Source organism: Pseudophryne corroboree, unplaced genomic scaffold, assembly GCF_028390025.1.
Source record: "Pseudophryne corroboree isolate aPseCor3 unplaced genomic scaffold, aPseCor3.hap2 scaffold_1611, whole genome shotgun sequence".
Lineage (NCBI taxonomy): Eukaryota > Metazoa > Chordata > Amphibia > Anura > Myobatrachidae > Pseudophryne > Pseudophryne corroboree.
Genome location: NW_026968245.1, coordinates 57,552 through 80,448, shown reverse-complemented (window position 1 = coordinate 80,448; position 22,897 = coordinate 57,552). Strand labels below are relative to the sequence as shown.

At 32.4% G+C, this 22,897-nt stretch overlaps 13 non-coding genes across 13 annotated transcripts; all 13 read right to left on the bottom strand.

Annotated features, from left to right (window-relative positions):
• Positions 1 to 292: 292 nt before the first annotated feature.
• On the bottom strand, positions 293 to 364 carry TRNAP-CGG (transfer RNA proline (anticodon CGG)). Its single transcript has one exon. It is a non-coding gene; the product is annotated as a tRNA-Pro (tRNA).
• A 1,705-nt stretch (positions 365 to 2,069) lies between these two features.
• TRNAP-CGG (transfer RNA proline (anticodon CGG)) lies at positions 2,070 to 2,141 on the bottom strand. The gene has a single exon. It is a non-coding gene; the product is annotated as a tRNA-Pro (tRNA).
• Positions 2,142 to 3,846: 1,705 nt separating this feature from the next.
• Positions 3,847 to 3,918, bottom strand: TRNAP-CGG (transfer RNA proline (anticodon CGG)). Its single transcript has one exon. It is a non-coding gene; the product is annotated as a tRNA-Pro (tRNA).
• Positions 3,919 to 5,622: 1,704 nt separating this feature from the next.
• TRNAP-CGG (transfer RNA proline (anticodon CGG)) lies at positions 5,623 to 5,694 on the bottom strand. The gene has a single exon. It is a non-coding gene; the product is annotated as a tRNA-Pro (tRNA).
• Positions 5,695 to 7,407: 1,713 nt separating this feature from the next.
• Positions 7,408 to 7,479, bottom strand: TRNAP-CGG (transfer RNA proline (anticodon CGG)). The gene has a single exon. It is a non-coding gene; the product is annotated as a tRNA-Pro (tRNA).
• A 1,707-nt stretch (positions 7,480 to 9,186) lies between these two features.
• Positions 9,187 to 9,258, bottom strand: TRNAP-CGG (transfer RNA proline (anticodon CGG)). The gene has a single exon. It is a non-coding gene; the product is annotated as a tRNA-Pro (tRNA).
• Positions 9,259 to 10,971: 1,713 nt separating this feature from the next.
• Positions 10,972 to 11,043, bottom strand: TRNAP-CGG (transfer RNA proline (anticodon CGG)). The gene has a single exon. It is a non-coding gene; the product is annotated as a tRNA-Pro (tRNA).
• A 1,705-nt stretch (positions 11,044 to 12,748) lies between these two features.
• On the bottom strand, positions 12,749 to 12,820 carry TRNAP-CGG (transfer RNA proline (anticodon CGG)). The gene has a single exon. It is a non-coding gene; the product is annotated as a tRNA-Pro (tRNA).
• Positions 12,821 to 14,524: 1,704 nt separating this feature from the next.
• On the bottom strand, positions 14,525 to 14,596 carry TRNAP-CGG (transfer RNA proline (anticodon CGG)). Its single transcript has one exon. It is a non-coding gene; the product is annotated as a tRNA-Pro (tRNA).
• Positions 14,597 to 16,300: 1,704 nt separating this feature from the next.
• TRNAP-CGG (transfer RNA proline (anticodon CGG)) lies at positions 16,301 to 16,372 on the bottom strand. The gene has a single exon. It is a non-coding gene; the product is annotated as a tRNA-Pro (tRNA).
• A 1,714-nt stretch (positions 16,373 to 18,086) lies between these two features.
• On the bottom strand, positions 18,087 to 18,158 carry TRNAP-CGG (transfer RNA proline (anticodon CGG)). Its single transcript has one exon. It is a non-coding gene; the product is annotated as a tRNA-Pro (tRNA).
• A 1,714-nt stretch (positions 18,159 to 19,872) lies between these two features.
• Positions 19,873 to 19,944, bottom strand: TRNAP-CGG (transfer RNA proline (anticodon CGG)). Its single transcript has one exon. It is a non-coding gene; the product is annotated as a tRNA-Pro (tRNA).
• A 1,705-nt stretch (positions 19,945 to 21,649) lies between these two features.
• On the bottom strand, positions 21,650 to 21,721 carry TRNAP-CGG (transfer RNA proline (anticodon CGG)). Its single transcript has one exon. It is a non-coding gene; the product is annotated as a tRNA-Pro (tRNA).
• Between the last annotated feature and the right edge of the window lie 1,176 nt (positions 21,722 to 22,897).

Sequence of the window (22,897 nt, the reverse complement as noted above, 5' to 3'; positions counted from 1 at the left end):
ACTTTTAAGCCACTCAAGGTTACTTAGACAAAATGGAATCTATAGTTTGCCTAATATACCACCAAATGGTTGACATTTTACTAAGTATGCATAAGTATATACCTTTAAAAGATGGGCTCGTCCGGGATTTGTACCGGGGATCTCTCGCACCCTAAGCAAGAATCAACGAGCCCACTGTGCATGTCTTTTTTATGTATATTAATGAAATTGTAAGTAAAACTGTTTGTATACATTAGTGAGTATTTTAAAATGCTATTAAATACTATCAGATATTAAAAGTACATGAAGAGATGGGCTCGTCCGGGATTTGAACCCGGGACCTGTCGCACCCGAAGCGAAAATCATACCCCTAGACCAACGAGCCATCTGCCTAAGGTCTTCTCATTCAGATTTTACCATTTTTAAAGTAAAACTCAAATTATTTAATAAAAAAATGCAATAAGCAGGAAAAAAAGATGTTACATTTTAAAAATACCATAACTATTTAAAAAAATTATTTATAGCATAGCTAAAATGTTTCCTTAAGGTCAATTTTTGGTCCAAGTATGCATATTTGGAAATTTCAGTGCCAAGATTTATGGGTTCCTATAGAGTTTTAACTTTTCTAATAGCTGGAACCTAAGACTTGTCTCATACTGTGTGCAACTTAAGCATACAGACCAAGAAGAAAGAAAAAAACAAAAACCTGCAATTAATTGTTGACCTTTTTGTTTGTCAAAAAGAGACTATTCTTTTAAGACACTCATTGTTTCTTAGAAAAAAGCAAGGTAAGAGAAAAACCTGTAATTTCATTTTGACTGTTTTTTATTTGTCAAAATGAGACTTCTTTGAAGCCACTCAAAGTTACTTAGACAAAATGGAATCTACAGTTTACCCAATATACCACCAAATGGTTGACAGTTTACTAAATATGCATAAGTATATACTTTTTTTATGGATTGGCAAAAGAAAAATTCACTTGATGCTTTTGACTCAGGCAATTGACATCAATCAGATAATGGAACCATGGTATTTAAAAGAACCTGAGAAGATGGGCTCATCTGCGATTTAATCCCAGTACCTCTCGCACCCTAAGCGAGAATCATACCCCTATACCAACGAGCCTACTGTTCATGTATTTTCATGTATACTAATGAAATTGGAAGTGAAACTGTTGGAATACATTAGTATTTTAAAATACTATCAGATAATTGAACTAAGCACTTTTAAAGAACCTGAGAAAACAGGCTCATCCAGGATATGAACCTTGGACCTTTTGCACCCGAAGCAAGAATCATACACCCTGACCAACAAGCCACTAGCCAAATAATTTCTTATTCAGTTTTTAACATTTTTAAAGTAAAACTCTAATTATTTAAGAAAAAATGCAAATAACTGGAGAAAACACACAATTTCATTTAATGAAGATGAAACATTTTAAAAATAACATAACAACTTAAAACAAAAAATGTGTATGTAGCATTGCAAAAATAATAACTTAAGGTTACTTGTTATCCAAGTATGTATATTAGAAATGTGCAGTGCCAATATTTAGAGGTCCCAATAGAGTTTGGAGTTTTTTTGATAGTTGGAACCTAAGACTTGTCACATACTGTGTGCAACTCAAGCATGCAGACCCAGAAGAAAGACAAAATAAACACCTGCAATTTATTGTTGATCTTTTTGTTAGTCATAATGATACTATTCTTTTAAGCCACTCAGGGTTATTTAGAAAAAAGAAAGGTAAGAGAAAAACCTGTAATTTCATTTTGACAGTTTTTTGTTTGTCAAAATTAGACTTTTAAGCCACTCAAGGTTACTTAGACAAAATGGAATCTATAGTTTACCCAATATACCACCAAATGGTTGACATTTTACTAAGTATGCATAAGTATATACCTTTAAAAGATGGGCTCATCCGGAATTTGTTTCGGGGATCTCTCGCACCCTAAGCAAGAATCAACTGTGCATGTCTTTTTTATGTATATTAATGAAATTGTAAGTAAAACTGTTTGTATACATTAGTGAGTATTTTAAAATTCTATTAAATACTATCAGATATTAAGGACTTTAAAAGTACATGAAGAGATGGGCTCGTCCGGGATTTGAACCCGGGACCTCTCGCACCCGAAGCGAGAATCATACCCCTAGACCAACAAGCCATCTGCCTAAGGTCTTCTCATTCAGATTTTACAATTTTTAAAGTAAAACTCAAATTATTTAATAAAAAAATGCAAAAAGCTGGAAAAAAAGATGTTACATTTTAAAAATACCATAACTATTTAAATAAATTATTTGTAGCATAGCTAAAATGTTTCCTTAAGGTCAATTTTTGGTCCAAGTATGCATATTTGGAAATTTCAGTGCCAAGATTTATGGGTTCCTATAGAGTTTTAACTTTTCTAATAGCTGGAACCTAAGACTTGTCTCATACTGTGTGCAACTTAAGCATACAGACCAAGAAGAAAGAAAAAAACAAAAACCTGCAATTAATTGTTGACCTTTTTGTTTGTCAAAAAGAGACTATTCTTTTAAGCCACTCATTGTTTCTTAGAAAAAAGCAAGGTAAGAGAAAAACCTGTAATTTCATTTTGACTGTTTTTTATTTGTCAAAATGAGACTTCTTTGAAGCCACTCAAAGTTACTTAGACAAAATGGAATCTACAGTTTACCCAATATACCACCAAATGGTTGACAGTTTACTAAATATGCATAAGTATATACTTTTTTTATGGATTGGCAAAAGAAAAATTCACTTGATGCTTTTGACTCAGGCAATTGACATCAATCAGATAATGGAACCATGGTATTTAAAAGAACCTGAGAAGATGGGCTCATCTGCGATTTAATCCCAGTACCTCTCGCACCCTAAGCGAGAATCATACCCCTATACCAACGAGCCTACTGTTCATGTATTTTCATGTATACTAATGAAATTGGAAGTGAAACTGTTGGAATACATTAGTATTTTAAAATACTATCAGATAATTGAACTAAGCACTTTTAAAGAACCTGAGAAAACAGGCTCATCCAGGATATGAACCTTGGACCTTTTGCACCCGAAGCAAGAATCATACACCCTGACCAACAAGCCACTAGCCAAATAATTTCTTATTCAGTTTTTAACATTTTTAAAGTAAAACTCTAATTATTTAAGAAAAAATGCAAATAACTGGAGAAAACACACAATTTCATTTAATGAAGATGAAACATTTTAAAAATAACATAACAACTTAAAACAAAAAATGTGTATGTAGCATTGCAAAAATAATAACTTAAGGTTACTTGTTATCCAAGTATGTATATTAGAAATGTGCAGTGCCAGTATTTAGAGGTCCCAATAGAGTTTGGAGTTTTTTTGATAGTTGGAACCTAAGACTTGTCACATACTGTGTGCAACTCAAGCATGCAGACCCAGAAGAAAGACAAAATAAACACCTGCAATTTATTGTTGATCTTTTTGTTAGTCATAATGATACTATTCTTTTAAGCCACTCAGGGTTATTTAGAAAAAAGAAAGGTAAGAGAAAAACCTGTAATTTCATTTTGACAGTTTTTTGTTTGTCAAAATTAGACTTTTAAGCCACTCAAGGTTACTTAGACAAAATGGAATCTATAGTTTACCCAATATACCACCAAATGGTTGACATTTTACTAAGTATGCATAAGTATATACCTTTAAAAGATGGGCTCATCCGGAATTTGTTTCGGGGATCTCTCGCACCCTAAGCAAGAATCAACTGTGCATGTCTTTTTTATGTATATTAATGAAATTGTAAGTAAAACTGTTTGTATACATTAGTGAGTATTTTAAAATTCTATTAAATACTATCAGATATTAAGGACTTTAAAAGTACATGAAGAGATGGGCTCATCCGGGATTTGAACCCGGGACCTCTCGCACCCGAAGCGAGAATCATACCCCTAGACCAACGAGCCATCTGCCTAAGGTCTTCTCATTCAGATTTTACAATTTTTAAAGTAAAACTCAAATTATTTAATAAAAAAATGCAATAAGCTGGAAAAAAAGATGTTACATTTTAAAAATACCATAACTATTTAAAAAAATTATTTGTAGCATAGCTAAAATGTTTCCTTAAGGTCAATTTTTGGTCCAAGTATGCATATTTGGAAATTTCAGTGCCAAGATTTATGGGTTCCTATAGAGTTTTAACTTTTCTAATAGCTGGAACCTAAGACTTGTCTCATACTGTGTGCAACTTAAGCATACAGACCAAGAAGAAAGAAAAAAACAAAAACCTGCAATTAATTGTTGACCTTTTTGTTTGTCAAAAAGGACTATTCTTTTAAGCCACTCATTGTTTCTTAGAAAAAAGCAAGGTAAGAGAAAAACCTGTAATTTCATATTGACTGTTTTTTATTTGTCAAAATGAGACTTCTTTGAAGCCACTCAAAGTTACTTAGACAAAATGGAATCTACAGTTTACCCAATATACCACCAAATGGTTGACAGTTTACTAAATATGCATAAGTATATACTTTTTTTATGGATTGGCAAAAGAAAAATTCACTTGATGCTTTTGACTCAGGCAATTGACATCAATCAGATAATGGAACCATGGTATTTAAAAGAACCTGAGAAGATGGGCTCATCTGCGATTTAATCCCAGTACCTCTCGCACCCTAAGCGAGAATCATACCCCTATACCAACGAGCCTACTGTTCATGTATTTTCATGTATACTAATGAAATTGGAAGTGAAACTGTTGGAATACATTAGTATTTTAAAATACTATCAGATAATTGAACTAAGCACTTTTAAAGAACCTGAGAAAACAGGCTCATCCAGGATATGAACCTGGGACCTTTTGCACCCAAAGCAAGAATTATACACCTTGACCAACAAGCCACTAAACAAATAATTTCTTATTCAGTTTTTAACATTTTTAAAGTAAAACTCTAATTATTTAAGAAAAAATGCAAATAACTGGAGAAAACACACAATTTCATTTAATGAAGATGAAACATTTTAAAAATAACATAACAACTTAAAACAAAAAATGTGTATGTAGCATTGCAAAAATAATAACTTAAGGTTACTTGTTATCCAAGTATGTATATTAGAAATGTGCAGTGCCAATATTTAGAGGTCCCAATAGAGTTTGGAGTTTTTTTGATAGTTGGAACCTAAGACTTGTCACATACTGTGTGCACCTCAAGCATGCAGACCCAGAAGAAAGACAAAATAAACACCTGCAATTTATTGTTGATCTTTTTGTTAGTCATAATGATACTATTCTTTTAAGCCACTCAGGGTTATTTAAAAAAAAGAAAGGTAAGAGAAAAACCTGTAATTTCATTTTGACAGTTTTTTGTTTGTCAAAATTAGACTTTTAAGCCACTCAAGGTTACTTAGACAAAATGGAATCTATAGTTTACCCAATATACCACCAAATGGTTGACATTTTACTAAGTATGCATAAGTATATACCTTTAAAAGATGGGCTCATCCGGAATTTGTTTCGGGGATCTCTCGCACCCTAAGCAAGAATCAACTGTGCATGTCTATTTTATGTATATTAATGAAATTGTAAGTAAAACTGTTTGTATACATTAGTGAGTATTTTAAAATGCTATTAAATACTATCAGATATTAAGGACTTTAAAAGTACATGAAGAGATGGGCTCGTCCGGGATTTGAACCCGGGACCTCTCGCACCCGAAGCGAGAATCATACCCCTAGACCAACGAGCCATCTGTCTAAAGTTTTCTCATTCAGATTTTACCATTTTAAAGCAAAACTCAAATTATTTAATAAAAAAAATGCAATAAGCTGGAAAAAAGATGTTACATTTTAAAAATACCATAACATTTTAAAAAAATTATTTGTAGCATAGCTAAAATGTTTCCTTAAGGTCAATTTTTGGTCCAAGTATGCATATTTGGAAATTTCAGTGCCAAGATTTATGGGTTCCTATAGAGTTTTAACTTTTCTAATAGCTGGAACCTAAGACTTGTTTCATACTGTGTGCAACTTAAGCATACAGACCAAGAAGAAATAAAAAAACAAAAACCTGCAATTAATTGTTGACCTTTTTGTTTGTCAAAAAGAGACTATTCTTTTAAGCCACTCATTGTTTCTTAGAAAAAAGCAAGGTAAGAGAAAAACCTGGAATTTTTATTTTGACTGTTTTTTATTTGTCAAAATGAGACTTCTTTGAAGCCACTCAAAGTTACTTAGACAAAATGGAATCTACAGTTTACCCAATATACCACCAAATGGTTGACAGTTTACTAAATATGCATAAGTATATACTTTTTTTTATGGATTGGCAAAAGAAAAATTCACTTGATGCTTTTGACTCAGGCAATTGACATCAATCAGATAATGGAACCATGGTATTTAAAAGAACCTGAGAAGATGGGCTCGTCTGCGATTTAATCCCAGGACCTCTCGCACCCTAAGCGAGAATCCTACCCCTATACCAACGAGCCTACTGTTCATGTATTTTCATGTATACTAATGAAATTGGAAGTGAAACTGTTGGAATACATTAGTATTTTAAAATACTATCAGATAATTGAACTAAGCACTTTTAAAGAACCTGAGAAAACAGGCTCATCCAGGATATGAACCTGGGACCTTTTGCACCCGAAGCAAGAATCATACACCCTGACCAACAAGCCACTAGCCAAATAATTTCTTATTCAGTTTTTAACATTTTTAAAGTAAAACTCTAATTATTTAAGAAAAAATGCAAATAACTGGAGAAAACACACAATTTCATTTAATGAAGATGAAACATTTTAAAAATAACATAACAACTTAAAACAAAAAATGTGTAGTAGCATTGCAAAAATAATAATTTAAGGTTTCTTGTTATCCAAGTATGTATATTAGAAATGTGCAGTGCCAATATTTAGAGGTCCCAATAGAGTTTGGACTTTTTTTGATAGTTGGAACCTAAGACTTGTCACATACTGTGTGCAACTCAAGCATGCAGACCCAGAAGAAAGACAAAATAAACACCTGCAATTTATTGTTGATCTTTTTGTTAGTCATAATGATACTATTCTTTTAAGCCACTCAGGGTTATTTAGAAAAAAGAAAGGTAAGAGAAAAACCTGTAATTTCATTTTGACAGTTTTTTGTTTGTCAAAATTAGACTTTTAAGCCACTCAAGGTTACTTAGACAAAATGGAATCTATAGTTTACCCAATATACCACCAAATGGTTGACATTTTACTAAGTATGCATAAGTATATACCTTTAAAAGATGGGGTCATCCGGGATTTGTACCGGGGATCTCTCGCACCCTAAGCAAGAATCAACGAGCCCACTGTGCATGTCTTTTTTATGTATATTAATGAAATTGTAAGTAAAACTGTTTGTATACATTAGTGAGTATTTGTATACATTAGTGAGTATTTTAAAATGCTATTAAATACTATCAGATATGAAGAGATGGGCTCGTCCGGGATTTGAACCCGGGACCTCTCGCACCCGAAGCGAGAATCATACCCCTAGACCAACGAGCCATCTGCCTAAGGTGTTCTCATTCAGATTTTACCATTTTTAAAGTAAAACTCAAATTATTTAATAAAAAAATGCAATAAGCTGGAAAAAAAGATGTTACATTTTAAAAATACCATAACTATTTAAAAAAATTATTTGTAGCATAGCTAAAATGTTTCCTTAAGGTCAATTTTTGGTCCAAGTATGCATATTTGGAAATTTCAGTGCCAAGATTTATGGGTTCCTATAGAGTTTTAACTTTTCTAATAGCTGGAACCTAAGACTTGTCTCATACTGTGTGCAACTTAAGCATAAAGACCAAGAAGAAAGAAAAAAACAAAAACCTGCAATTAATTGTTGACCTTTTTGTTTGTCAAAAAGAGACTATTCTTTTAAGCCACTCATTGTTTCTTAGAAAAAAGCAAGGTAAGAGAAAAACCTGTAATTTCATTTTGACTGTTTTTTATTTGTCAAAATGAGACTTCTTTGAAGCCACTCAAAGTTACTTAGACAAAATGGAATCTACAGTTTACCCAATATACCACCAAATGGTTGACAGTTTACTAAGTATGCATAAGTATATACTTTTTTTTATGGATTGGCAAAAGAAAAATTCACTTGATGCTTTTGACTCAGGCAATTGACATCAATCAGATAATGGAACCATGGTATTTAAAAGAACCTGAGAAGATGGGCTCGTCTGCGATTTAATCCCAGGACCTCTCGCACCCTAAGCGAGAATCCTACCCCTATACCAACGAGCCTACTGTTCATGTATTTTCATGTATACTAATGAAATTGGAAGTGAAACTGTTGGAATACATTAGTATTTTAAAATACTATCAGATAATTGAACTAAGCACTTTTAAAGAACCTGAGAAAACAGGCTCATCCAGGATATGAACCTGGGACCTTTTGCACCCGAAGCAAGAATCATACACCCTGACCAACAAGCCACTAGCCAAATAATTTCTTATTCAGTTTTTAACATTTTTAAAGTAAAACTCTAATTATTTAAGAAAAAAATGCAAATAACTGGAGAAAACACACAATTTCATTTAATGAAGATGAAACATTTTAAAAATAACATAACAACTTAAAACAAAAAATGTGTATGTAGCATTGCAAAAATAATAACTTAAGGTTACTTGTTATCCAAGTATGTATATTAGAAATGTGCAGTGCCAATATTTAGAGGTCCCAATAGAGTTTGGACTTTTTTTGATAGTTGGAACCTAAGACTTGTCACATACTGTGTGCAACTCAAGCATGCAGACCCAGAAGAAAGACAAAATAAACACCTGCAATTTATTGTTGATCTTTTTGTTAGTCATAATGATACTATTCTTTTAAGCCACTCAGGGTTATTTAGAAAAAAGAAAGGTAAGAGAAAAACCTGTAATTTCATTTTGACAGTTTTTTGTTTGTCAAAATTAGACTTTTAAGCCACTCAAGGTTACTTAGACAAAATGGAATCTATAGTTTACCCAATATACCACCAAATGGTTGACATTTTACTAAGTATGCATAAGTATATACCTTTAAAAGATGGGGTCATCCGGGATTTGTACCGGGGATCTCTCGCACCCTAAGCAAGAATCAACGAGCCCACTGTGCATGTCTTTTTTATGTATATTAATGAAATTGTAAGTTTGTATACATTAGTGAGTATTTGTATACATTAGTGAGTATTTTAAAATGCTATTAAATACTATCAGATATGAAGAGATGGGCTCGTACGGGATTTGAACCCGGGACCTCTCGCACCCGAAGCGAGAATCATACCCCTAGACCAACGAGCCATCTGCCTAAGGTCTTCTCATTCAGATTTTACCATTTTTAAAGTAAAACTCAAATTATTTAATAAAAAAATGCAATAAGCTGGAAAAAAAGATGTTACATTTTAAAAATACCATAACTATTTAAAAAAATTATTTGTAGCATAGCTAAAATGTTTCCTTAAGGTCAATTTTTGGTCCAAGTATGCATATTTGGAAATTTCAGTGCCAAGATTTATGGGTTCCTATAGAGTTTTAACTTTTCTAATAGCTGGAACCTAAGACTTGTCTCATACTGTGTGCAACTTAAGCATAAAGACCAAGAAGAAAGAAAAAAACAAAAACCTGCAATTAATTGTTGACCTTTTTGTTTGTCAAAAAGAGACTATTCTTTTAAGCCACTCATTGTTTCTTAGAAAAAAGCAAGGTAAGAGAAAAACCTGTAATTTCATTTTGACTGTTTTTTATTTGTCAAAATGAGACTTCTTTGAAGCCACTCAAAGTTACTTAGACAAAATGGAATCTACAGTTTACCCAATATACCACCAAATGGTTGACAGTTTACTAAATATGCATAAGTATATACTTTTTTTATGGATTGGCAAAAGAAAAATTCACTTGATGCTTTTGACTCAGGCAATTGACATCAATCAGATAATGGAACCATGGTATTTAAAAGAACCTGAGAAGATGGGCTCGTCTGCGATTTAATCCCAGGACCTCTCGCACCCTAAGCGAGAATCATACCCCTATAACAACGAGCCTACTGTTCATGTATTTTCATGTATACTAATGAAATTGGAAGTGAAACTGTTGGAATACATTAGTATTTTAAAATACTATCAGATAATTGAACTAAGCACTTTTAAAGAACCTGAGAAAACAGGCTCATCCAGGATATGAACCTGGGACCTTTTGCACCCGAAGCAAGAATCATACACCCTGACCAACAAGCCACTAGCCAAATAATTTCTTATTCAGTTTTTAACATTTTTAAAGTAAAACTCTAATTATTTAAGAAAAAATGCAAATAACTGGAGAAAACACACAATTTCATTTAATGAAGAAGAAACATTTTAAAAATAACATAACAACTTAAAACAAAAAATGTGTATGTAGCATTGCAAAAATAATAACTTAAGGTTACTTGTTATCCAAGTATGTATATTAGAAATGTGCAGTGCCAATATTTAGAGGTCCCAATAGAGTTTGGAGTTTTTTTGATAGTTGGAACCTAAGACTTGTCACATACTGTGTGCAACTCAAGCATGCAGACCCAGAAGAAAGACAAAATAAACACCTGCAATTTATTGTTGATCTTTTTGTTAGTCATAATGATACTATTCTTTTAAGCCACTCAGGGTTATTTAGAAAAAAGAACGGTAAGAGAAAAACCTGTAATTTCATTTTGACAGTTTTTTGTTTGTCAAAATTAGACTTTTAAGCCACTCAAGGTTACTTAGACAAAATGGAATCTATAGTTTACCCAATATACCACCAAATGGTTGACATTTTACTAAGTATGCATAAGTATATACCTTTAAAAGATGGGGTCATCCGGGATTTGTACCGGGGATCTCTCGCACCCTAAGCAAGAATCAACGAGCCCACTGTGCATGTCTTTTTTATGTATATTAATGAAATTGTAAGTAAAACTGTTTGTATACATTAGTGAGTATTTGTATACATTAGTGAGTATTTTAAAATGCTATTAAATACTATCAGATATGAAGAGATGGGCTCGTCCGGGATTTGAATCCGGGACCTCTCGCACCCGAAGCGAGAATCATACCCCTAGACCAACGAGCCATCTGCCTAAGGTCTTCTCATTCAGATTTTACCATTTTTAAAGTAAAACTCAAATTATTTAATAAAAAAATGCAATAAGCTGGAAAAAAAGATGTTACATTTTAAAAATACCATAACTATTTAAAAAAATTATTTGTAGCATAGCTAAAATGATTCCTTAAGGTCAATTTTTGGTCCAAGTATGCATATTTGGAAATTTCAGTGCCAAGATTTATGGGTTCCTATAGAGTTTTAACTTTTCTAATAGCTGGAACCTAAGACTTGTCTCATACTGTGTGCAACTTAAGCATAAAGACCAAGAAGAAAGAAAAAAACAAAAACCTGCAATTAATTGTTGACCTTTTTGTTTGTCAAAAAGAGACTATTCTTTTAAGCCACTCATTGTTTCTTAGAAAAAAGCAAGGTAAGAGAAAAACCTGTAATTTCATTTTGACTGTTTTTTATTTGTCAAAATGAGACTTCTTTGAAGCCACTCAAAGTTACTTAGACAAAATGGAATCTACAGTTTACCCAATATACCACCAAATGGTTGACAGTTTACTAAATATGCATAAGTATATACTTTTTTTATGGATTGGCAAAAGAAAAATTCACTTGATGCTTTTGACTCAGGCAATTGACATCAATCAGATAATGGAACCATGGTATTTAAAAGAACCTGAGAAGATGGGCTCGTCTGCGATTTAATCCCAGGACCTCTCGCACCCTAAGCGAGAATCATACCCCTATAACAACGAGCCTACTGTTCATGTATTTTCATGTATACTAATGAAATTGGAAGTGAAACTGTTGGAATACATTAGTATTTTAAAATACTATCAGATAATTGAACTAAGCACTTTTAAAGAACCTGAGAAAACAGGCTCATCCAGGATATGAACCTGGGACCTTTTGCACCCGAAGCAAGAATCATACACCCTGACCAACAAGCCACTAGCCAAATAATTTCTTATTCAGTTTTTAACATTTTTAAAGTAAAACTCTAATTATTTAAGAAAAAATGCAAATAACTGGAGAAAACACACAATTTCATTTAATGAAGATGAAACATTTTAAAAATAACATAACAACTTAAAACAAAAAATGTGTATGTAGCATTGCAAAAATAATAACTTAAGGTTACTTGTTATCCAAGTATGTATATTAGAAATGTGCAGTGCCAATATTTAGAGGTCCCAATAGAGTTTGGAGTTTTTTTGATAGTTGGAACCTAAGACTTGTCACATACTGTGTGCAACTCAAGCATGCAGACCCAGAAGAAAGACAAAATAAACACCTGCAATTTATTGTTGATCTTTTTGTTAGTCATAATGATACTATTCTTTTAAGCCACTCAGGGTTATTTAGAAAAAAGAAAGGTAAGAGAAAAACCTGTAATTTCATTTTGACAGTTTTTTGTTTGTCAAAATTAGACTTTTAAGCCACTCAAGGTTACTTAGACAAAATGGAATCTATAGTTTACCCAATATACCACCAAATGGTTGACATTTTACTAAGTATGCATAAGTATATACCTTTAAAAGATGGGCTCATCCGGAATTTGTTTCGGGGATCTCTCGCACCCTAAGCAAGAATCAACTGTGCATGTCTTTTTTATGTATATTAATGAAATTGTAAGTAAAACTGTTTGTATACATTAGTGAGTATTTTAAAATTCTATTAAATACTATCAGATATTAAGGACTTTAAAAGTACATGAAGAGATGGGCTCGTCCGGGATTTGAACCCGGGACCTCTCGCACCCGAAGCGAGAATCATACCCCTAGACCAACGAGCCATCTGCCTAAGGTATTCTCATTCAGATTTTACAATTTTTAAAGTAAAACTCAAATTATTTAATAAAAAAATGCAATAAGCTGGAAAAAAAGATGTTACATTTTAAAAATACCATAACTATTTAAAAAAATTATTTATAGCATAGCTAAAATGTTTCCTTAAGGTCAATTTTTGGTCCAAGTATGCATATTTGGAAATTTCAGTGCCAAGATTTATGGGTTCCTATAGAGTTTTAACTTTTCTAATAGCTGGAACCTAAGACTTGTCTCATACTGTGTGCAACTTAAGCATACAGACCAAGAAGAAAGAAAAAAACAAAAACCTGCAATTAATTGTTGACCTTTTTGTTTGTCAAAAAGAGACTATTCTTTTAAGCCACTCATTGTTTCTTAGAAAAAAGCAAGGTAAGAGAAAAACCTGTAATTTCATTTTGACTGTTTTTTATTTGTCAAAATTAGACTTCTTTGAAGCCACTCAAAGTTACTTAGACAAAATGGAATCTACAGTTTACCCAATATACCACCAAATGGTTGACAGTTTACTAAATATGCATAAGTATATACTTTTTTATGGATTGGCAAAAGAAAAATTCACTTGATGCTTTTGACTCAGGCAATTGACATCAATCAGATAATGGAACCATGGTATTTAAAAGAACCTGAGAAGATGGGCTCATCTGCGATTTAATCCCAGTACCTCTCGCACCCTAAGCGAGAATCATACCCCTATACCAACGAGCCTACTGTTCATGTATTTTCATGTATACTAATGAAATTGGAAGTGAAACTGTTGGAATACATTAGTATTTTAAAATACTATCAGATAATTGAACTAAGCACTTTTAAAGAACCTGAGAAAACAGGCTCATCCAGGATATGAACCTGGGACCTTTTGCACCCAAAGCAAGAATTATACACCTTGACCAACAAGCCACTAACCAAATAATTTCTTATTCAGTTTTTAACATTTTTAAAGTAAAACTCTAATTATTTAAGAAAAAATGCAAATAACTGGAGAAAACACACAATTTCATTTAATGAAGATGAAACATTTTAAAAATAACATAACAACTTAAAACAAAAAATGTCTATGTAGCATTGCAAAAATAATAACTTAAGGTTACTTGTTATCCAAGTATGTATATTAGAAATGTGCAGTGCCAATATTTAGAGGTCCCAATAGAGTTTGGAGTTTTTTTGATAGTTGGAACCTAAGACTTGTCACATACTGTGTGCACCTCAAGCATGCAGACCCAGAAGAAAGACAAAATAAACACCTGCAATTTATTGTTGATCTTTTTGTTAGTCATAATGATACTATTCTTTTAAGCCACTCAGGGTTATTTAAAAAAAAGAAAGGTAAGAGAAAAACCTGTAATTTCATTTTGACAGTTTTTTGTTTGTCAAAATTAGACTTTTAAGCCACTCAAGGTTACTTAGACAAAATGGAATCTATAGTTTACCCAATATACCACCAAATGGTTGACATTTTACTAAGTATGCATAAGTATATACCTTTAAAAGATGGGCTCATCCGGAATTTGTTTCGGGGATCTCTCGCACCCTAAGCAAGAATCAACTGTGCATGTCTATTTTATGTATATTAATGAAATTGTAAGTAAAACTGTTTGTATACATTAGTGAGTATTTTAAAATGCTATTAAATACTATCAGATATTAAGGACTTTAAAAGTACATGAAGAGATGGGCTCGTCCGGGATTTGAACCCGGGACCTCTCGCACCCGAAGCGAGAATCATACCCCTAGACCAACGAGCCATCTGTCTAAAGTTTTCTCATTCAGATTTTACCATTTTAAAGCAAAACTCAAATTATTTAATAAAAAAATGCAATAAGCTGGAAAAAAAGATGTTACATTTTAAAAATACCATAACTATTTAAAAAAATTATTTGTAGCATAGCTAAAATGTTTCCTTAAGGTCAATTGTTGGTCCAAGTATGCATATTTGGAAATTTCAGTGCCAAGATTTATGGGTTCCTATAGAGTTTTAACTTTTCTAATAGCTGGAACCTAAGACTTGTCTCATACTGTGTGCAACTTAAGCATAAAGACCAAGAAGAAAGAAAAAAACAAAAACCTGCAATTAATTGTTGACCTTTTTGTTTGTCAAAAAGAGACTATTCTTTTAAGCCACTCATTGTTTCTTAGAAAAAAGCAAGGTAAGAGAAAAACCTGTAATTTCATTTTGACTGTTTTTTATTTGTCAAAATGAGACTTCTTTGAAGCCACTCAAAGTTACTTAGACAAAATGGAATCTACAGTTTACCCAATATACCACCAAATGGTTGACAGTTTACTAAATATGCATAAGTATATACTTTTTTTATGGATTGGCAAAAGAAAAATTCACTTGATGCTTTTGACTCAGGCAATTGACATCAATCAGATAATGGAACCATGGTATTTAAAAGAACCTGAGAAGATGGGCTCGTCTGCGATTTAATCCCAGGACCTCTCGCACCCTAAGCGAGAATCATACCCCTATAACAACGAGCCTACTGTTCATGTATTTTCATGTATACTAATGAAATTGGAAGTGAAACTGTTGGAATACATTAGTATTTTAAAATACTATCAGATAATTGAACTAAGCACTTTTAAAGAACCTGAGAAAACAGGCTCATCCAGGATATGAACCTGGGACCTTTTGCACCCGAAGCAAGAATCATACACCCTGACCAACAAGCCACTAGCCAAATAATTTCTTATTCAGTTTTTAACATTTTTAAAGTAAAACTCTAATTATTTAAGAAAAAATGCAAATAACTGGAGAAAACACACAATTTCATTTAATGAAGATGAAACATTTTAAAAATAACATAACAACTTAAAACAAAAAATGTGTATGTAGCATTGCAAAAATAATAACTTAAGGTTACTTGTTATCCAAGTATGTATATTAGAAATGTGCAGTGCCAATATTTAGAGGTCCCAATAGAGTTTGGAGTTTTTTTGATAGTTGGAACCTAAGACTTGTCACATACTGTGTGCACCTCAAGCATGCAGACCCAGAAGAAAGACAAAATAAACACCTGCAATTTATTGTTGATCTTTTTGTTAGTCATAATGATACTATTCTTTTAAGCCACTCAGGGTTATTTAAAAAAAAGAAAGGTAAGAGAAAAACCTGTATTTTCATTTTGACAGTTTTTTGTTTGTCAAAATTAGACTTTTAAGCCACTCAAGGTTACTTAGACAAAATGGAATCTATAGTTTACCCAATATACCACCAAATGGTTGACATTTTACTAAGTATGCATAAGTATATACCTTTAAAAGATGGGCTCATCCGGAATTTGTTTCGGGGATCTCTCGCACCCTAAGCAAGAATCAACTGTGCATGTCTATTTTATGTATATTAATGAAATTGTAAGTAAAACTGTTTGTATACATTAGTGAGTATTTTAAAATGCTATTAAATACTATCAGATATTAAGGACTTTAAAAGTACATGAAGAGATGGGCTCGTCCGGGATTTGAACCCGGGACCTCTCGCACCCGAAGCGAGAATCATACCCCTAGACCAACGAGCCATCTGTCTAAAGTTTTCTCATTCAGATTTTACCATTTTAAAGCAAAACTCAAATTATTTAATAAAAAAAATGCAATAAGCTGGAAAAAAGATGTTACATTTTAAAAATACCATAACATTTTAAAAAAATTATTTGTAGCATAGCTAAAATGTTTCCTTAAGGTCAATTTTTGGTCCAAGTATGCATATTTGGAAATTTCAGTGCCAAGATTTATGGGTTCCTATAGAGTTTTAACTTTTCTAATAGCTGGAACCTAAGACTTGTTTCATACTGTGTGCAACTTAAGCATACAGACCAAGAAGAAATAAAAAAACAAAAACCTGCAATTAATTGTTGACCTTTTTGTTTGTCAAAAAGAGACTATTCTTTTAAGCAACTCATTGTTTCTTAGAAAAAAGCAAGGTAAGAGAAAAACCTGGAATTTTTATTTTGACTGTTTTTTATTTGTCAAAATGAGACTTCTTTGAAGCCACTCAAAGTTACTTAGACAAAATGGAATCTACAGTTTACCCAATATACCACCAAATGGTTGACAGTTTACTAAATATGCATAAGTATATACTTTTTTTTATGGATTGGCAAAAGAAAAATTCACTTGATGCTTTTGACTCAGGCAATTGACATCAATCAGATAATGGAACCATGGTATTTAAAAGAACCTGAGAAGATGGGCTCGTCTGCGATTTAATCCCAGGACCTCTCGCACCCTAAGCGAGAATCCTACCCCTATACCAACGAGCCTACTGTTCATGTATTTTCATGTATACTAATGAAATTGGAAGTGAAACTGTTGGAATACATTAGTATTTTAAAATACTATCAGATAATTGAACTAAGCACTTTTAAAGAACCTGAGAAAACAGGCTCATCCAGGATATGAACCTGGGACCTTTTCCACCCGAAGCAAGAATCATACACCCTGACCAACAAGCCACTAGCCAAATAATTTCTTATTCAGTTTTTAACATTTTTAAAGTAAAACTCTAATTATTTAAGAAAAAATGCAAATAACTGGAGAAAACACACAATTTCATTTAATGAAGATGAAACATTTTAAAAATAACATAACAACTTAAAACAAAAAATGTGTATGTAGCATTGCAAAAATAATAACTTAAGGTTACTTGTTATCCAAGTATGTATATTAGAAATGTGCAGTGCCAATATTTAGAGGTCCCAATAGAGTTTGGACTTTTTTTGATAGTTGGAACCTAAGACTTGTCACATACTGTGTGCAACTCAAGCATGCAGACCCAGAAGAAAGACAAAATAAACACCTGCAATTTATTGTTGATCTTTTTGTTAGTCATAATGATACTATTCTTTTAAGCCACTCAGGGTTATTTAGAAAAAAGAAAGGTAAGAGAAAAACCTGTAATTTCATTTTGACAGTTTTTTGTTTGTCAAAATTAGACTTTTAAGCCACTCAAGGTTACTTAGACAAAATGGAATCTATAGTTTACCCAATATACCACCAAATGGTTGACATTTTACTAAGTATGCATAAGTATATACCTTTAAAAGATGGGGTCATCCGGGATTTGTACCGGGGATCTCTCGCACCCTAAGCAAGAATCAACGAGCCCACTGTGCATGTCTTTTTTATGTATATTAATGAAATTGTAAGTAAAACTGTTTGTATACATTAGTGAGTATTTGTATACATTAGTGAGTATTTTAAAATGCTATTAAATACTATCAGATATGAAGAGATGGGCTCGTCCGGGATTTGAACCCGGGACCTCTCACACCCGAAGCGAGAATCATACCCCTAGACCAACGAGCCATCTGCCTAAGGTCTTCTCATTCAGATTTTACCATTTTTAAAGTAAAACTCAAATTATTTAATAAAAAAATGCAATAAGCTGGAAAAAAAGATGTTACATTTTAAAAATACCATAACTATTTAAAAAAATTATTTGTAGCATAGCTAAAATGTTTCCTTAAGGTCAATTTTTGGTCCAAGTATGCATATTTGGAAATTTCAGTGCCAAGATTTATGGGTTCCTATAGAGTTTTAACTTTTCTAATAGCTGGAACCTAAGACTTGTCTCATACTGTGTGCAACTTAAGCATAAAGACCAAGAAGAAAGAAAAAAACAAAAACCTGCAATTAATTGTTGACCTTTTTGTTTGTCAAAAAGAGACTATTCTTTTAAGCCACTCATTGTTTCTTAGAAAAAAGCAAGGTAAGAGAAAAACCTGTAATTTCATTTTGACTGTTTTTTATTTGTCAAAATGAGACTTCTTTGAAGCCACTCAAAGTTACTTAGACAAAATGGAATCTACAGTTTACCCAATATACCACCAAATGGTTGACAGTTTACTAAATATGCATAAGTATATACTTTTTTTTATGGATTGGCAAAAGAAAAATTCACTTGATGCTTTTGACTCAGGCAATTGACATCAATCAGATAATGGAACCATGGTATTTAAAAGAACCTGAGAAGATGGGCTCGTCTGCGATTTAATCCCAGGACCTCTCGCACCCTAAGCGAGAATCCTACCCCTATACCAACGAGCCTACTGTTCATGTATTTTCATGTATACTAATGAAATTGGAAGTGAAACTGTTGGAATACATTAGTATTTTAAAATACTATCAGATAATTGAACTAAGCACTTTTAAAGAACCTGAGAAAACAGGCTCATCCAGGATATGAACCTGGGACCTTTTGCACCCGAAGCAAGAATCATACACCCTGACCAACAAGCCACTAGCCAAATAATTTCTTATTCAGTTTTTAACATTTTTAAAGTAAAACTCTAATTATTTAAGAAAAAATGCAAATAACTGGAGAAAACACACAATTTCATTTAATGAAGATGAAACATTTTAAAAATAACATAACAACTTAAAACAAAAAATGTGTATGTAGCATTGCAAAAATAATAACTTAAGGTTACTTGTTATCCAAGTATGTATATTAGAAATGTGCAGTGCCAATATTTAGAGGTCCCAATAGAGTTTGGACTTTTTTTGATAGTTGGAACCTAAGACTTGTCACATACTGTGTGCAACTCAAGCATGCAGACCCAGAAGAAAGACAAAATAAACACCTGCAATTTATTGTTGATCTTTTTGTTAGTCATAATGATACTATTCTTTTAAGCCACTCAGGGTTATTTAGAAAAAAGAAAGGTAAGAGAAAAACCTGTAATTTCATTTTGACAGTTTTTTGTTTGTCAAAATTAGACTTTTAAGCCACTCAAGGTTACTTAGACAAAATGGAATCTATAGTTTACCCAATATACCACCAAATGGTTGACATTTTACTAAGTATGCATAAGTATATACCTTTAAAAGATGGGGTCATCCGGGATTTGTACCGGGGATCTCTCGCACCCTAAGCAAGAATCAACGAGCCCACTGTGCATGTCTTTTTTATGTATATTAATGAAATTGTAAGTAAAACTGTTTGTATACATTAGTGAGTATTTGTATACATTAGTGAGTATTTTAAAATGCTATTAAATACTATGAGATATGAAGAGATGGGCTCGTCCGGGATTTGAACCCGGGACCTCTCGCACCCGAAGCGAGAATCATACCCCTAGACCAACGAGCCATCTGCCTAAGGTATTCTCATTCAGATTTTACCATTTTTAAAGTAAAACTCAAATTATTTAATAAAAAAATGCAATAAGCTGGAAAAAAAGATGTTACATTTTAAAAATACCATAACTATTTAAAAAAATTATTTGTAGCATAGCTAAAATGTTTCCTTAAGGTCAATTTTTGGTCCAAGTATGCATATTTGGAAATTTCAGTGCCAAGATTTATGGGTTCCTATAGAGTTTTAACTTTTCTAATAGCTGGAACCTAAGACTTGTCTCATACTTTGTGCAACTTAAGCATAAAGACCAAGAAGAAAGAAAAAAACAAAAACCTGCAATTAATTGTTGACCTTTTTGTTTGTCAAAAAGAGACTATTCTTTTAAGCCACTCATTGTTTCTTAGAAAAAAGCAAGGTAAGAGAAAAACCTGTAATTTCATTTTGACTGTTTTTTATTTGTCAAAATGAGACTTCTTTGAAGCCACTCAAAGTTACTTAGACAAAATGGAATCTACAGTTTACCCAATATACCACCAAATGGTTGACAGTTTACTAAATATGCATAAGTATATACTTTTTTTATGGATTGGCAAAAGAAAAATTCACTTGATGCTTTTGACTCAGGCAATTGACATCAATCAGATAATGGAACCATGGTATTTAAAAGAACCTGAGAAGATGGGCTCGTCTGCGATTTAATCCCAGGACCTCTCGCACCCTAAGCGAGAATCATACCCCTATAACAACGAGCCTACTGTTCATGTATTTTCATGTATACTAATGAAATTGGAAGTGAAACTGTTGGAATACATTAGTATTTTAAAATACTATCAGATAATTGAACTAAGCACTTTTAAAGAACCTGAGAAAACAGGCTCATCCAGGATATGAACCTGGGACCTTTTGCACCCGAAGCAAGAATCATACACCCTGACCAACAAGCCACTAGCCAAATAATTTCTTATTCAGTTTTTAACATTTTTAAAGTAAAACTCTAATTATTTAAGAAAAAATGCAAATAACTGGAGAAAACACACAATTTCATTTAATGAAGATGAAACATTTTAAAAATAACATAACAACTTAAAACAAAAAATGTGTATGTAGCATTGCAAAAATAATAACTTAAGGTTACTTGTTATCCAAGTATGTATATTAGAAATGTGCAGTGCCAATATTTAGAGGTCCCAATAGAGTTTGGAGTTTTTTTGATAGTTGGAACCTAAGACTTGTCACATACTGTGTGCAACTCAAGCATGCAGACCCAGAAGAAAGACAAAATAAACACCTGCAATTTATTGTTGATCTTTTTGTTAGTCATAATGATACTATTCTTTTAAGCCACTCAGGGTTATTTAGAAAAAAGAAAGGTAAGAGAAAAACCTGTAATTTCATTTTGACAGTTTTTTGTTTGTCAAAATTAGACTTTTAAGCCACTCAAGGTTACTTAGACAAAATGGAATCTATAGTTTACCCAATATACCACCAAATGGTTGACATTTTACTAAGTATGCATAAGTATATACCTTTAAAAGATGGGCTCATCCGGAATTTGTTTCGGGGATCTCTCGCACCCTAAGCAAGAATCAACTGTGCATGTCTTTTTTATGTATATTAATGAAATTGTAAGTAAAACTGTTTGTATACATTAGTGAGTATTTTAAAATTCTATTAAATACTATCAGATATTAAGGACTTTAAAAGTACATGAAGAGATGGGCTCGTCCGGGATTTGAACCCGGGACCTCTCGCACCCGAAGCGAGAATCATACCCCAAGACCAACGAGCCATCTGCCTAAGGTCTTCTCATTCAGATTTTACAATTTTTAAAGTAAAACTCAAATTATTTAATAAAAAAATGCAATAAGCTGGAAAAAAAGATGTTACATTTTAAAAATACCATAACTATTTAAAAAAATTATTTATAGCATAGCTAAAATGTTTCCTTAAGGTCAATTTTTGGTCCAAGTATGCATATTTGGAAATTTCAGTGCCAAGATTTATGGGTTCCTATAGAGTTTTAACTTTTCTAATAGCTGGAACCTAAGACTTGTCTCATACTGTGTGCAACTTAAGCATACAGACCAAGAAGAAAGAAAAAAACAAAAACATGCAATTAATTGTTGACCTTTTTGTTTGTCAAAAAGAGACTATTCTTTTAAGCCACTCATTGTTTCTTAGAAAAAAGCAAGGTAAGAGAAAAACCTGTAATTTCATTTTGACTGTTTTTTATTTGTCAAAATGAGACTTCTTTGAAGCCACTCAAAGTTACTTAGACAAAATGGAATCTACAGTTTACCCAATATACCACCAAATGGTTGACAGTTTACTAAATATGCATAAGTATATACTTTTTTTATGGATTGGCAAAAGAAAAATTCACTTGATGCTTTTGACTCAGGCAATTGACATCAATCAGATAATGGAACCATGGTATTTAAAAGAACCTGAGAAGATGGGCTCATCTGCGATTTAATCCCAGTACCTCTCGCACCCTAAGCGAGAATCATACCCCTATACCAACGAGCCTACTGTTCATGTATTTTCATGTATACTAATGAAATTGGAAGTGAAACTGTTGGAATACATTAGTATTTTAAAATACTATCAGATAATTGAACTAAGCACTTTTAAAGAACCTGAGAAAACAGGCTCATCCAGGATATGAACCTGGGACCTTTTGCACCCAAAGCAAGAATTATACACCTTGACCAACAAGCCACTAACCAAATAATTTCTTATTCAGTTTTTAACATTTTTAAAGTAAAACTCTAATTATTTAAGAAAAAATGCAAATAACTGGAGAAAACACACAATTTCATTTAATGAAGATGAAACATTTTAAAAATAACATAACAACTTAAAACAAAAAATGTGTATGTAGCATTGCAAAAATAATAACTTAAGGTTACTTGTTATCCAAGTATGTATATTAGAAATGTGCAGTGCCAATATTTAGAGGTCC